This window comes from Diceros bicornis, chromosome 7, assembly GCF_020826845.1.
Source record: "Diceros bicornis minor isolate mBicDic1 chromosome 7, mDicBic1.mat.cur, whole genome shotgun sequence".
In the NCBI taxonomy this organism is placed as follows: Eukaryota; Metazoa; Chordata; class Mammalia; order Perissodactyla; family Rhinocerotidae; genus Diceros; species Diceros bicornis.
In genome coordinates, this window is record NC_080746.1 from 17,015,778 (window position 1) to 17,031,075 (window position 15,298).

The following is a 15,298-nucleotide window of genomic DNA, read 5'->3' on the forward strand; positions in this document are numbered from 1 at the left end:
ACCTCAGCCTCTCTGGAAGCCCCAACATATCCCATAACCTCCCTGAGTCCAGTTCCCCTCCTCAATTCTCAGTACAACCCTGACACTCCCTGGCTGGACCCAGGCCTTCTAAAACAAAGAAACAGACTGGCCTGGCAACTTCTCCTTTTTTTTGCTTTAAAACACTCAAAAACATTGTCAGTTCCTTACCTCTGGGTAAGGAAAGCCCCAGCCTCAAGGGTACAATGGCTTGGCTCCCCTCCTTGGGTGAGAGTGAGGAGGAAGAGGGTGGAAATACCTTTCATTCTTTACCAAGGAGCCTACGATGGAGAAAGCAAGATACAGCTAGCCTCTCAATAGGCTATTCAATAGGCCACATTACATTCTTAACAAATCACCCCACTACATTTCTAAAACAAATCTCATCATGTCTGTCTCTGCTTAAAATCTTTGAATGGCTCCCCACTGTCCTCTGGATAAAACCCAAGCTGCCCACCACAAAAGAATGTCATGATCTGGCTAAAGCTTACGCCTCCAGCCGTGGGATTACCACTGTCCTCCCTCCCTCTGCTGTGGCCAGACGGATCTAGAATTTGACCATGTATTTAACCCTGCTGACGTAGAATGTTTTCTCTCTCTTGGTTCCTTGGACATGCTATTCCTTCTGCCTGGAACACCTTCCACGCATTCCTTTCCTCTTCTTCATCCTTCAAGGTTCAGAAGGTGGGCCTGGTGCACAGTGGATGCTCACTAAGTGTTAAGTGAATTCCACCCTCTGAGATGCCCAAGAAATCCGGGATCGGCCCCACAAATTCATCCAGGGCCCCATACACATAGCTATTTTATCCTTGAAGTTTTTTCTATTATTTAGCCCAAATATCAGGACTCATTCAGCCCCTTTTATGAGATTCGTAGTTTCCTATTTTATTTTTAAAATAATTTGGTGGAGCAAGTGTCAGTTCAGAGGCAGCCAGGTCAGTGGCCTTTGTTTCTAGGAAGGAGGTGGGTGGAGCTCCCCAATTAGTGTCTCTACTGAGAATGACCATCCAAGCCCAAGGGCCTCTCTTGACCCCTAAGAGAGGCCTCTCCCAGCTCCTAAGATCACACTGAAGTTCCTGGCCCCGGAGCATCAGGTCTGGCCTGAGACATGGCCCAGGAGAGCTGCAAGAACAATGTTCCTGCTTCGTGGTGCCTAGATTCATGTAGGTCCAAGTAAGTAGTTCCCAATTCCTTTCACCATTCTTTTTTTTTTTTTTTGTGAGGAAGATCAGCCCTGAGCTAACATCCATGGCAATCCTCCCCTTTTTGCTGAGGAAGACTGGCCCTGGGTAACATCTGTGCCCATCTTCCTCCACTTTATATGGGATGCCGCCACAGCGTGGCCTGACAAGCGGTGCATCGTGCATGCCCAGGATCCAAACCCGGGCCACCAGCAGCGGAGCACGTGCACCTAACTGGTATGCCACGGGGCTGGCCCCCTTTTCATCATTCTTGTCCTGCAATCCAACCTCCATCCAACCCATGAGGGGCCTGAGAAAGAAGCAGCCATAGAGCGACTCCAGGGAGGGCTCTGAGGAGCAGTCCTGCTTCGCTGTAGCCAATAAACCAAATATACCAGCGTCCCACAGGGAGGATCCTGGGGGGTAGAGCGCAGTGGAGGGTCATTCCTAGGGACAGACACTGTTGCTGTTTCCTCAAGTGCTTACAGAGATGCACTATATTCTCTTCCCCTTGACCCATTTCTTGATGGTGGGAGTTGGGCAAGAGATGAAGGCCATGCCCATGGCTGAGGATGCTTCTGGAAAGTGCTGACCTCTCCCCCAACTCCTAGAGCTGTGTGTGTGGTTGCCTCAGAGATGAGCTGCACCATGGCCCTGATATGTCCTGCTCAGTCCCAGCTGACAGGGCCCTTGCTGCTGGCCACCTCAGGAAGCCTGACCCTGCATGGGAAGGAGCAGCTCCCTTTGCCCTCAGTGACAACCTCATAGACCCTGGGCACCACATTAAAGTCGACTTAGCTGGTCCGACATCTCCAGGACACCATCCAGTTGTGAACTTGGCACTGCGGGGAAGGGGATGAGGAGTTCCGAACTTGACAGTTTGTCTGCCTAGGTGTGTGAAAGGAACCCAAGATGGAAGACTAGGCACTTTGGGGTTGGCATTCACAGAGCACCTTCTCCAGGAAGCATTCCTGGACTGTGCCACCAGACATACATTTACCCATCTGAATCTCACCAGATGATGGTCTCAATGGCACTTCCATTCTCTCAGCTTCCAGGGCCAAAACCTCGGGGCCAATTTTCTCTTCCTTCTCCATAAGTCTCATGTCAAGTTGGTCACCGGGCCATTTCCATTTCTCTTAAGCAATGTATTTCATTTGAGGCAATTTCTATTCTGGTCAACCTGGTCTGGTTGACCTCCTGGGCCGCCAGACTTCAGGCTCTGACCCCTTGAATCCACGTTTCATACAAATGCCCAAGCCAGTCTTCCTCTTGCATCCTGTGACTCTCCTCCTCAATAGGATCCCTCTTTTCTAGTACATAGAACCCAATGTACTATTTAATCCTTTGTCACCTCTCTTCATCCTAATTTTCTCTTTTCTCACCCTGGCTACCCATGACCTTCACGTGGGCAAATCCATGGCCTCTTTTCAGTACTCGTCGTATGTGACTTTTCCTGAAACTGTCTTCTCCCAGGTTTCCTAGGACCATTATATCCCATTGCTCCTCCCATCTCTCGATGACTCCTGCTGTTTCTCGGGTCATTCCTGCTTCTTTTCTCTCTGCCCAGCTCTGAAATGTTGATGGTTCCCAATTTTCCATCCTCGGTGCTTTCTTTCCCCTCCATGTGCTCTCCTTGTGTGTCTTGTCCACCCCCAGAGCTTCAGCCGCTGCTATTTACTACTGATTTACAAACTGACATCCTCAGTCTAGACCCGTGGTCTCCTATGGGGTGTGTGCCAGATGATCGCTTGAGGTATAAGAAGAAAATATTGCTTTTATTTTTATCTAAAAAGTAAGGTAGAAAATAAGCTTTACAAGTGTTTAATATACATATTGTCATACATATTAATTATGAACAAATTCATATACATTGAGGGTATGTGCTCAAAAATATTTTACTGACAGCGTGTGTGGCAGAGATTCCTAGCAGTCCCAGAATATCCTCTTTCCCCTTCTCTCATAGTAATAGAAATTAACTGTGCACACGGCTGCCTGGAATAATAACTACATTGCTCAGCTTTCCTTTCAGCCTGATGTAGCCTTGTGACCAGTTCCTGGGACCTGAGCAGAAGTGATGTGTGTGTCTCTCAGGGTTATGCCCCTAAAGGGAGGGGGCTCGCCCTCCCCTGCCCAGTGCCCCCTTTCTGCTGGCTAGAATGCAGATGGTAGTAAGTCATCTTGGACTACGCACAGGCAACAAGACAGGAGGAGCTCGGGCCCTGACCTCTTCAAGTTCCGCATCAGCCCTGGATTGCTTATGCTTACGAGAGAGAATGAAACCTTGTCTTATTCAAGCCATGGTTATTTTGGGTTTTGTAACAGCAGCTGAATCTGTAGCCTATTCCAGATAAGATGTATGGAGTACCCTGGTCTAGATTTCTCTTCTGAGCACCAAATCCATTTATACACCTGGCATCTGGAGGTCTCCACCTATGACACTGTGAGCACAAGATGTTTGAGCCAAAACCTTTAGATCCCCCTCCCACAGAAATCTGCGCCTCTCTTACCCTGTTTGCATCCATTGCACCACTATCACTGGAGCAGGGCTCCCAGGCCACCCTTGGCTGAGGTGCAGAGCTCATGCTTGCATGCTTGGAGGGCTGGGGCCCCTCAGGGTGCTAATCTTCATGAAGTGATATCCCCAGGCTTTTTGTTTTTATGCTAATAGAGGAGGAAAGAAGTTCTTTTTTTGTGAGTCTTCAAGGGAGGCTGAGGGGGACGGGACGAGTAGAAGGAGGTGACGGGGGCATGGGACAGTGGGAGTGGGAGATTGGACGGGGAGAGAACTGAGGTCTGAAGCTGGAGGAGCTGTTTCCATGGGCATGTTGGAGTATCTGGATACAGGCTGAGCTGCCTCAGGCCTGGGTAAGAGAGTGCAGGACACAGGTGCAGTGTGGGCCCCTCTCCCTGCTTTTTGAAGGAGCCAGCCTTGCTCTGGCATCTCCAAGGTGGGTAGTGGGGAGTGTCAGGAGATAGCATCTTTGGTGTGGACATCGATGCTTTCATGATGGGGACCATTTGTAAGGCCAGCTAGCAAGGGTCCTTATGACAGAAATGATGCTATAAAGGCACACGAGAAGACTTCATTTCCCAGCCCCCTGGTAGGTGATACTGTATTTCTAAGTTAAGGCCAAAAGAAAGTGGACAGAAGTGATGTGCTCCGCTTCTAGGCCTCACCCCCTCTCATTCCATTCAGTTTCTCCACTCTCTTTCCTCTGCTGCCTGGATAATGCTGGGGTGACCTTGAAGCCACAGGATGGTGGCAGCATAGGTCCATAGCACCACTAAGAGGAGAACCTCCCAGGAGAGCTGTCCAATCAGGAACCTCCTGAATATATATTGTGAGCAGAAATTAATTTTCATCACATAAAGATACTGTGATTTGGGGGTCGTTTGTTCTAGCAGCTACCATGAATTATCCTAACTAATAGAATTCTCATGGATATGTGAGTGAAGGACAATGACAAAGAGGAGGTGAAGCAGAAAGGAGGGAACGGGAACATTGTGTGTTGACTGGAGGTGGCAGACAGATGCCCAATGTGCATATGACACCCTCTTCAGGGATATCAGGGAGATGAGATCTTACTAACCACTAAGTCCAGACAGTCTTCCCCATAATGGTTTTCTACTTTCTCTCCTTTGGGCTCACTAAACGGCCTCGAACAAACATTTGTAAGAGCCTGTGCATACTTCTTTCTCTCTGTGTATGTGTATGTATATATTTATACACACATATAATATGGATATATATACATATAATCTACACTTTTTTAAAAGCCCATTTTATCTTCTGGAGCTTGCATTATGAAATTATAAACAGCATGGGTTTTTTAAAAGATTAATCTTTTTATTTTGAGATAATTGTAGATTCACATGCAGTTGTAAGAAATAGTACAGAGAGATCCTGTGTACCCTTGTATCCTTTACCCAGGTTCCCCCAATGGTAACATCTTAGAAAACTACAGTACAATATCACGCCCAGGGAGAGAGAACACTTTCATCACCACAAATATCCCTCAGGTTGCCTTTGTATGGACATACCCACTTCCCTCCCATCCCAACCCCCTCTTCAACCCCTGGCAACCACTGCTCTGTTCTCCATTTTTATAATTTTGTCATTTCAAGAATGTCATATAAATGTGATCAAATAGTATATAAACTTTGGGGATTGGATTTTGTCATTCAGCATAATTCTCCAGGTTGTTGCTCCTAGAGTTTCCTGGTTTTTCCTGTTGAGTAGTGTTTCTTGGTATGGATATACCCCAGTTTATTTAACCTTTCCCAGGTTGAAGGACATTTGGGTTGTTTCCAGTTTGGGGCTATTATGAATAAAGCAGCCATAACACATGTACAAGTTTTTGTGTGGACACAAGTCTTTGCTTCTCTGAGATAAATGCCCAGGAGTGCAGCTGCTGGGTCAAGTGGTAGTTGCATGTTTAATTTTTTTACAAATTTGCCAAACTGTTTTCCACAGTGGCCATATCATTTCACAATCCCACCAGGAATGTATGAGTGATCCAGTTTCCCCATATTCTTGTAAACATTTGGTATTATAACTATTTTTTATTTTAGCCATTCTGATATGTGTGTATTGGTGCGAATTTGCAATTCCCTAATGGCTAATGAGGTTGGTTGTCTTTTCACGTGCTCACCTGCCGTCTATATGTCTTCTTTGGTGAAATGTCTCTTCATGTCTTTGCCCACATTCTAATGGGATTGCTGGTTTGTTTGCTGTTGAGTTTTGAGAATTCTTTACAAGTCTAGATACCAGTCCTCTGTCAAATATGTGGTATATCTGACAGTATATATTTGTAAATATTTTCTCTCACTCTGTAGCTTGTCTTTTAATCCTCTTAACAGCATCTTTCATGGAACAAAAATTCTTAATTTTGATGAAGATCATTTTATCAATTTTTCTTTTTATGAGTTGTGCTTTTTGTGTTAAGTCTAAGATCTCTGCTTAGCCATAGATCCTAAAGATTTCTTTCTATGATATTTTCTAAAAGTTTACATTCTTACATTTTACATTATAAGTGCAGGATATATTTTGAGTTGATTTTTGTATAAGGTGTGAGACTTATGCCAAAGTGCAGTTTTTTGCCTATGGATGACATTTGCTCTAGTATCACTTGTTGAAAGGTTATTTTTCCTCCATTTAATTGCTTTCACATTTTTGTCAAAATCAGTTGGGGATATATGTGTAATTCTGGGTTTTCTATTCTGTCGCATTGATCTATATGTCTGTCCCTCTGCTGATATCACATAGTCTTGGTTACTGTAGCTATTTGGTAAATTGGGTAGACTGATTTTTCCCAATTCATTCTTTTTCAAAATTGTTTTTGGGGAGAATTGACATCTTTCCTATGTTGAGTATTCCAGTACATGAATGTGGTCTGTCTTTCCATTTATTTAGACCTTTGATTTCTTTCGTCAGTGTTGTGTAGTTTTTGTCATACAAGTCCTGTGCATGTTTTGTTAGATTCACAGGTAAGTAATTAATTTTTTTTGAGTGATTGTAAATAGTATTTTAGTATTGCAATCTCAATACTATTAGGATTGTATTTAGTATTGTAATTTTTTTGAGTGATTGTAAATAGTATTGTATTATAGTATTGTAATCCACATGTGCATTGCTAGTATACAGAAATACAATTGATTTTTGGTGTGTTTATCTTGTATCCTGTGACATTGCTAACCTCATTTGTTAGTTCTAGGAGTTTTTTTTTTTTTTTTTTTTAATAGATTCCTTGGGAATTTCTACATAGGTAATCATGTCACCTGCTAATAGGGACAATTTTATTTCTTCCTTTCAGATCTTATTCTTTTATTTCCTTTTCTTGCCTCATCACACTGGCTAGCTCTTCCAGCACTGTGTTGAATCTCTACTCATAAAAGTAGAGATTCTTGCCTAGTTCCCAATTTTAGGGAGAAAGCATTCAGTCTTCTGTGATTAAGTATAATGTCAGCTGTAAGTGTTTTATAGCTATTCTTTATCAAGTTAAGGAAGTTCCCCTCTATTCCTACTTTTCTGAGAGTGTTTTTGTTTTTATCATTAATGAATATTGAATTTTATCAAATTCTTTTTCTGCATTGATTGATATGATCATTTGATTTTTATTCTTTAGCCTGTTAATATGGTGGATTACACTGATCAATTTTCAAACATAGAACCAGCTTTGCTTCTCTAGAATATACTCCATTTGTAGAATAGTGTATAATTCCTTTTATATATTACTGAATTCCATTTGCTAATATTTTGTTAAGGATTTTTACATCTATATTCATGAGGAATATTGGTCTACAGTTTTCTATTTTTTGTCTGGTTTTAGTATCAGGGTAATATCAGCTTCAAAAAATAAATTGGAAAGTATTCCCCCCAATCTATTTTCTGGAAGAGATTGTATATTATTGGAAATACATATAATATATATAATAAAAATACATAATATATATAATTCTTCTTTAAACATTTGGTAGAATTCTCCAGTGAAGCCATCTGGGCCTAGAGATTTCTTTTTTAGGAGTTTTAAAATTATGGATTCGATTTTCTTAGTAGTTGAAGGCCATTCAAATGAAATTCTACTTCATATTGGGTGAACAGTGGTAGTTTGTGTTTTTCAAGGAATTGGTACATTCTGTCTAAGTTGTCAAATTTATGTGTGCAGAGTTGTTCACAGTACTCCCTTATTATCCTTTTGATGCAGAATCTGCAGTGATATCTCCTGTTTCATTCCTGGTATTGGTAATTTGTGATTGGTAAATTGTGATCTTTGACTGTCTTGCTAGAGGTTTATCAATTTTATTGATTTTTTCAAAGTATTGGCTCATTGTTTCACTGATTTTGTCTATTATTTTTCTCTTTTCAATGTTATTAATTTTTGCTGTTATCTGTATTATTTCCTTCCTTCTTGTTTTGGATTTATTTTGCTTTCCCTTTTCTAGATTCTTGAGATGTGAGCTCAGATTATTGATTTTAGATTTTTCCTCTTTTCTAATGTATGTATTTTAGTGTTATAAATTTCCCTCTTAATACTGCTTTAGGTGCATCTCACAAATTTTTATATATTGTATTTTCATTTTCATTCAGTTCAATGTACTTTTAAAATTTGCCTTGAGACTTTTTCTATTATTTAGAAGTGTGTTGTTTAGTTTCCAAGTGTTTGGCGATTTTCGCATTATCTTTCTTTTGTTGATTTCCATTTTGATTCCATTGTTGTTGGAAAACATACCCTGAATGATTTCAATTTTCTTAAATTATGTTCTGGTTGATTCTGTTAATTTTGTCTTATGGCCTAGGATATAGTCTATCTTGGTATATGTTCTATGGGTTTTTGAAAAAAATGCGTTTTCTGCTGTTGCTAGGTGGAATGTTCTACAGACGTGTATTTACATCACTTTACTCTCTACTATTTGTAATATAATTGTTTTAAATATTTTCTTTGCATACATCTAGAACCATATCAGATAATGTTATAATTTTTGCTTCAACCATTAAAACATAATTTAGAAAACTCAAGAGAAAAAGGAAAGCCTACCCATGTCTACCCACATTTTTGCTTATCGTGATCTTTCTTTCTTTCTGATATTCCAAGATTCCTTCTTTTATCATCTCCTTTCTGTTTAGAGAACTTCTTTTAGCCATTCTTTTAGGATAGGTCTGCTGGTGACAAATTCTCTTAGTTTCCCCCCTCTGAGAATGTCTCGATTTTCCCTTCATTCCTGAAGGATGGCTTCGCTGCCTACAGGATTCTGGGCTGCAGAATCGACCCAGAGTCTTTCTTTCGGCACTTGAAATATATCGTGCCACTTTATTCTGGCCTCCATGATTTCTGATGAGAAATCTGCTGTAATTTAAATGGTTTTACCCTATAGGTAAAGTGTCATTCTTTTTTTCTGACTGCTTTCAAGAATTTTTCTTTGTCGTTAGTTTTCAGAAATTTAATTATGATGTGTCTGCATGTGTGTCTGATGTGTCTCAACTTCTTCTAGTTTATCCTGTTTGGGAATCACTCAGCTTCTTAAATCTGTAGGTTGATATCTCTTGCTAAATTTGGGAAGTTTCTAGCCATTATTTCTTCCAGTACTTTTCAGCCTTGTCTTCTTTCTTCTTCCCTTCTGGGACTCCAATGACATGAATGTTAGGTCTTTTGTTGTAGTTCCATCGGTCTCTGAAGCTCTGTTCATTTTTTGTTTTAATCTATTTTCTCCATTATCCATAAAGGGTAATTTCTATTTTCTATCTTCCAGTTCACTGATTCTTTCCTTTGTCCCCTCCATTCTACTATTGAGCCTATCCACTCAGCTTTCTATTTTGGTTATTGTATTTTTCTGTTCAAAAATTTGCATTTGGTTATTCTTTATGTCTTCTATTTCTTTATTGAGTCTTTTTATTTTTCATTTGTTTCAAGTGTGTTTGTCATTGCTCACTGAAGCATTTTTATCATGGCTACTTTAAAATATTTGTGATATAATTCTAACATCTCTTTCATCTCAGTGTTGGCACTTATTGATTATATTTTTTCATTTAGTTTGAGATCACCTTGGTTCTTGATATAACAAGTGATTTTCAATTGAAATCTGGCTATTTTCACATTATAAGATTCTGGATCTTATTTAAATCTCTGTTTCTCTGTTTGTTACCGCCATGTGGAGGTGGAAGTCCAGGTTCTCCACTCAGCCTTTGTTGGCATCTGATTTAGGCGGGGGGAAGGGGCACCTTGTTACTGCTGAGGGGGGGTGGGATTTCCAGATCCCCACATGGTCTTCATCAGCACCACAGTGGGTATGGCCTTGTTACCAGTGGGCAGTGGTGAAAGTCTTGACTCTCCAGTAGACCTCCTCTAGCAGGGAAGGGGAGGGGCACTTCACTACTGCCGGGTGGAGTGAAAGTCCAGGCTCCACATGTCACCTCCACTGACACTGCGTGATGGTGGTGGTGACATGCTTGGTGGGGTGAAAATCCCAGCTTCCTACTCAGCCTTCTCTGGTACAACCCCAGCAGTGGTGTTGGGGCACCTTGTTACAGTCTTGCAAGGGTGGAAGTCTAGGTTTCCCACTCGGCTTTTGCTGGCATGAGTGGGTGTGGGACTACCGTTTTTATTGTGGTATTTGGAGTAGAGCAGTTACTGTCTAAAAGTCTTCTGTCTTACTGGAGGGAGCAGGCTTTTGTTCTTGTTGTGTTTTGTCTGTACCCATTGGTGTTTCTAGATTCCCAGTTTCTTCATCTCCAAGTCTGGAATATATAAGGTAGAAAGAAAACCCAGAGAACTCACCACTGTGTCAGTCCTCGGGTCCTGAGGTCTCTAGCAAGTCTGCCTTCTTCTTTCCATCTTTCAGAGTCTTCTTATGTTTGTTTTATGTATAATGTCCAGGATTTTCAGTTGTACTTAGTGAGAAGAATAGAGAGAAATACATCTACATCCACTCTATCTTCCCAGAATCAAATGTCCCCCTAGTATATTTTTTAGCAGCTTGAGATATAATTCACATGCTATACAATTCACCCATTTAAAGTATATAATTCAGTGTTTTTTAGTATATTCACACAGTTGTGCAATCATCACTTCAACTGATTTTAGAACATTTTCATAACCTCCAAAAGAAACTCTGTACTCTTAGCTCCCCATCTCCATCCCCCCTTACTCTTCCAGCTCTAGGGAACCACTAATCTACTTTCTATCTCTATAGATTTGCCTATTCTGGACATCTCATTTAAATGAAATCATACAATATATAGTCCTTTGTGACTGGCTTCTTTCACTTAGCATAATGTTCTCAAGGTTTATCCAAGTTGTAACATGTATCAATACTTAATTACTTTTTATTGCTGAATAATATTCCCTTGTATGGGTATACCATATTTTATTTATGCATTCATCAGTTGATGGACATTTGGGTTGTTTACATCTTTTGGTTATTGTGAATAATGCTACCATGAACATTTTCTGTGCAAGTTTTTTTGGGACATACATTTTCATTTCTCTTGCATATATACCTAGGAGTGGAATTGCTAGATCATTGGTAACCATGTTTAACCATTTGATGAACTGCCAGACCATTTTCCGAAGTGGTTGCACCATTTTACATTCCCACCAGCAATGCGTGAGGATTGTAATTTCTCCACATCCTTACCACTTGTTCTTTTCTGTTCTTTTGATTATAGCCGTCCTAGTGGGTGTGAAATTGTATCACACTGTGATTTTGATTTGCATTTCCCTGATGACTAATGATGTTGAATATCTTTTCATGTGCTTATTGGCCATTTGTATATCTTCTTTAGAGAACTGTCTATTTAGATCCTTTGCCCATTTTTAAATTGGATTGTCTTTTTATTATTGAGTTGTGATAGCTCTTTATATATTCTAGATACAAGTCCGTTATTAGATATATGATCTGCAAAGATGTTCTTCTATTCTGTAGGTGTCTTTGTACTTTCTTGATGGTGTCCTTTGAAGTACAAAAGTTTTTAATTTTAGTAATGTCCAATTTATCTATTTTTTTCTTTTGTTGTTTGTGCTAAGAAACCATTGTCTAATCCAAGGTCATGAAGATTTATGCCTATATTTCTTCTAAGAGTTTTATAGTTTTAGCTCTTTCATTTAGGTCTTGGATTCATTTTGAGTTAATTTTTGTATGTGGTATGAGGTAGCAATCTGACTTTATTCACTGTGCATATCCAGTTGTTCCTGTGCCATTTGTTGAAAAGACTATTCTTTCTCTGTTGAATTGTCTTGTCACCCTGTTGAAGATCAATTGACTGTAGATGTGAGGGTCTGTCTCTGGACTGTCAACTTTATCCCATTGATCTGTATGTTCCCTATTATATTTTAAGCTCCTTTTTAAAGATGCCTTATTTATCTTCATATTCCTGGCGTACGGTAGGGCCTGGGTAAGGTAGGTTAATCTAAGTCATGTCTGTTGAACTGAATAGAAAGTGGGATTGCTTGCCTGGCATCTGGTGAAGGACGAGAGGCAGAACGATGGGGCTGCCACAGCTGAGCATCAGCTGCTTGAAATGCAGCAGCACAGTGCCTGGCAAGTGCAGGCCGGTCTGAGAAGTCAGCCCGACTTCCTCAGGTCGAGTGAGGGCCTGGCAAGGGACAAGAGGGCAGTGCCGGCTGTTTTCTTCCTGTGTGAGTGATGGTGGTGAGAGAGAGAAATAGACATAAGAGGGTTCACTGAGAGGATGGAGAGATGTGTGTATGTGCATGCTCACATGGAGAATGTGTGCAGGGAAATATTACTCTCTGTCACCAGTGAGAGCCAAGAGAGGTCTGGGTGACAGCTGTTTTTCTATAGTGGTTTCTACCTGTTGTTGCTAAACAGTTGCTGAGCACATTCATGGGACAGACACAACAGGCCAAGCCTTGGCTGGACACACACACAGAGCTCCCACCCACAGATGCAGGCCCCTTTGCTGGGAAGAGCCGATAGCGTGACGATACCTAGCACCTCTGTTGCATGCTGGGTTTCTCATAGGCTTTCACACATTGTCCATTCTCTGCTCTGCTGTGGGCTTGGGGCAGTGGGGCCTTGAGAAAGTACGTCAGTGAGATGTAGCTTCATTGTGTTTATAACAGACATGTGAAATGCTTGCTCCCAACTTTTTAACCCGTGAGCTTTTGGAGAACCTTGACATCCCATCTTAATGGGAGAACAAAAGGGATGGGGAAGGGGGATTGCTAAGGGAGGAGAGCTGAGCCTGGGAAGAAGGGAAAGAATGGCAGCAACCAAGTGCAAGGAGCCTCCAGTGACTCTCAGACTGGGCCCAGGTCACGTTGTTTATTATTCCTGGTGGGGCCCAGACAGCATTCTCGCGATGTAATAATATCAGAAAGCTCAGAAGAAAGCAATGGTAATGATTCTCATTGATCAGGCCTTTAAGCTCATTCATTGCCTTTTAGGAAGTTCAAGTCAGAGGTGGGAATAGATTCAGGCAGAAGGAGAGAGGGCTAGGAAGTGAGCTCAGAACTCAGCTCTGTTCAGCCCGTCCCAATGGAGAGTGGGCATGAGCTGAGCACTGAGCGTGGTGTGGACATCAAAGCCAGTTTTCCTTCGGCACAATTCAGATGTGCTAGTTAATTTTATCCCCTCTGGGCTGAAGAGAAGGGCTGCAAGCCTGAAGTCTCAGAGTCCCAGAGGCTGGAATGGATCAGAGGAACCTGAGTTTACCATCTCCTGCCTCCCTGGGGGAAGTTGGCAGTTTCTCAGAACAATTGCTTCCTCTTGCCCATGCTGATATGCCGAGGCCTTTACAGCGTTCTCCCAATTAACAACCCCTGGCTGTGGGGAAGACATTTCAAACACCTGGTTCCTTCTTCGCCACCTCCCTGCAGTTGTTGGTGCATGGTTTCTGGGGCGCAGGCCCCAGTGATGCCATCTTATGTGTCTGCAGTGCTTTCCACCTTTCACTGTCTCTGCCTGCAGCATCTCCTCCGGGCCCCATGGCAAACTTGCATGCCAAGGCCCAGAGAAGCAGGTCGCTGGCCTTTATGACATAGAGCAAATTGGTAAGGCCGCTAGGACGAGAACTCAGGGGTCTGGGTGCCCAGTTTCTACTTTTTCCAGTAGACCTCATTCCCTAAATAGAGTAAGTGCTCAAGTAACCCCTGCCCATTTTGTCCCACTGTTCTTTCCCATCCCTGGTGTCTAGCGGGGATTTCTAAGAATTGTGAGTGGACTGCTGGAGACAGCCCCTTGTGCAAACCTTCCCTCGGGCCCTGGAATTTAAAGTCTGGTTCCTCTGCTTGGAAGGGCTCCAACTGGCAAAATCTGGGACAATCTGAGCATTGAAAAGAATAATGAGTGCAACTGATGGTAAAACACTGAACAAATAGACATCCATCAGACCGTGGTGATAGATAGATAGATAGATAGATAGATAGATAGATAGATAGATAGATACATAGGTTAGTGAATAAATAAATAAATAACCGTGTAAGTTGAGAGATAGAGAGAAACTCATTTACTTTCATTGGAGGTGGCTATTGAACCAATTCTTTTATTCAGGAAGTTAGTAATTAAAAATAAGGAATTAAGCATTTACCTTGCCTTGTTAGGAGGAATTGTAGTTCATTGCTGTTGATGAGGACAAACTCTTCTTTGTGAAGAATACTAGCTAAAGAACATAGAAAGAATGATAGAATTAGAAAAATAATCATTTTGTAGTGTTCAAAGAAATAATTGACTCAGGCAAAGATCATCAATAAATGTTAAATGCATCAGGTGACAGTGTTGAAGAACAAGATATTCCAGGGGGTCAAGGTATTATCCCACACATTACTTGCTGATTGTAAAAACGAAAATGAACCTTTTCAAAGGCCAGATCTGGCAGGGGCCACCTTAACCAATGGATGAAAATCAGTGGGACAACCTGGCATTATGTGCCTGCTGATGTGATGAAATATGAAGTTGATAGCATCACCTATGAAGTTGTATTAATTATCTATTGATTTATGTATTAGTCTGCTTGGACTACCATAGCAGAATACTATAGACTGGGTGGCTTAAACAACAGAAATTTATCTCTTACAGTTCTGGAGGCTGGGAAGTCCAAGATCAAGGTGCCGGCTGGTTTGGTTTTTGGTGAGAGCCCTCATCCTGGCTTGGACATGGCCACCTTCTTGCTGTGTCCTCACATGGTGAGGAAAGAAGGAGAGAGATTTCTCTCCTCCTCTTCTTCTTATAAGGCCCTGCCCTTATGACCTCATTTAATTTTAATTACTTCCTAAAGATCCTATCTCCAGATACAATCACGTTAGGGGCTAGGGCTTTAGTATATGAATTTGGGGGAGCACATAATTTAGTCCAATGCAATACAAAACAAAATACCCCAAAACTTAGTGGCCTAAAACAGCAAATATTTATTACCTCACAGTTTCTGTGGGTCAGGAATCCAGGCACAGCTTACCTGGCTGCCTCTGGCTCAAGGTCTCTCATGGAGTTGTGGTCAAGCTGTCAGCTGGGGTGCAGTCTCACCTGAAGACTTAATGGGGTGGGGTGGGGAGATCTGCTTCCAAGCTCACTCACATGGTTGTTGGCAGGCCTCAGTCCCTTGACATGTGGACCCCTCCATGGGGCTGCCTCATGACGTGGCA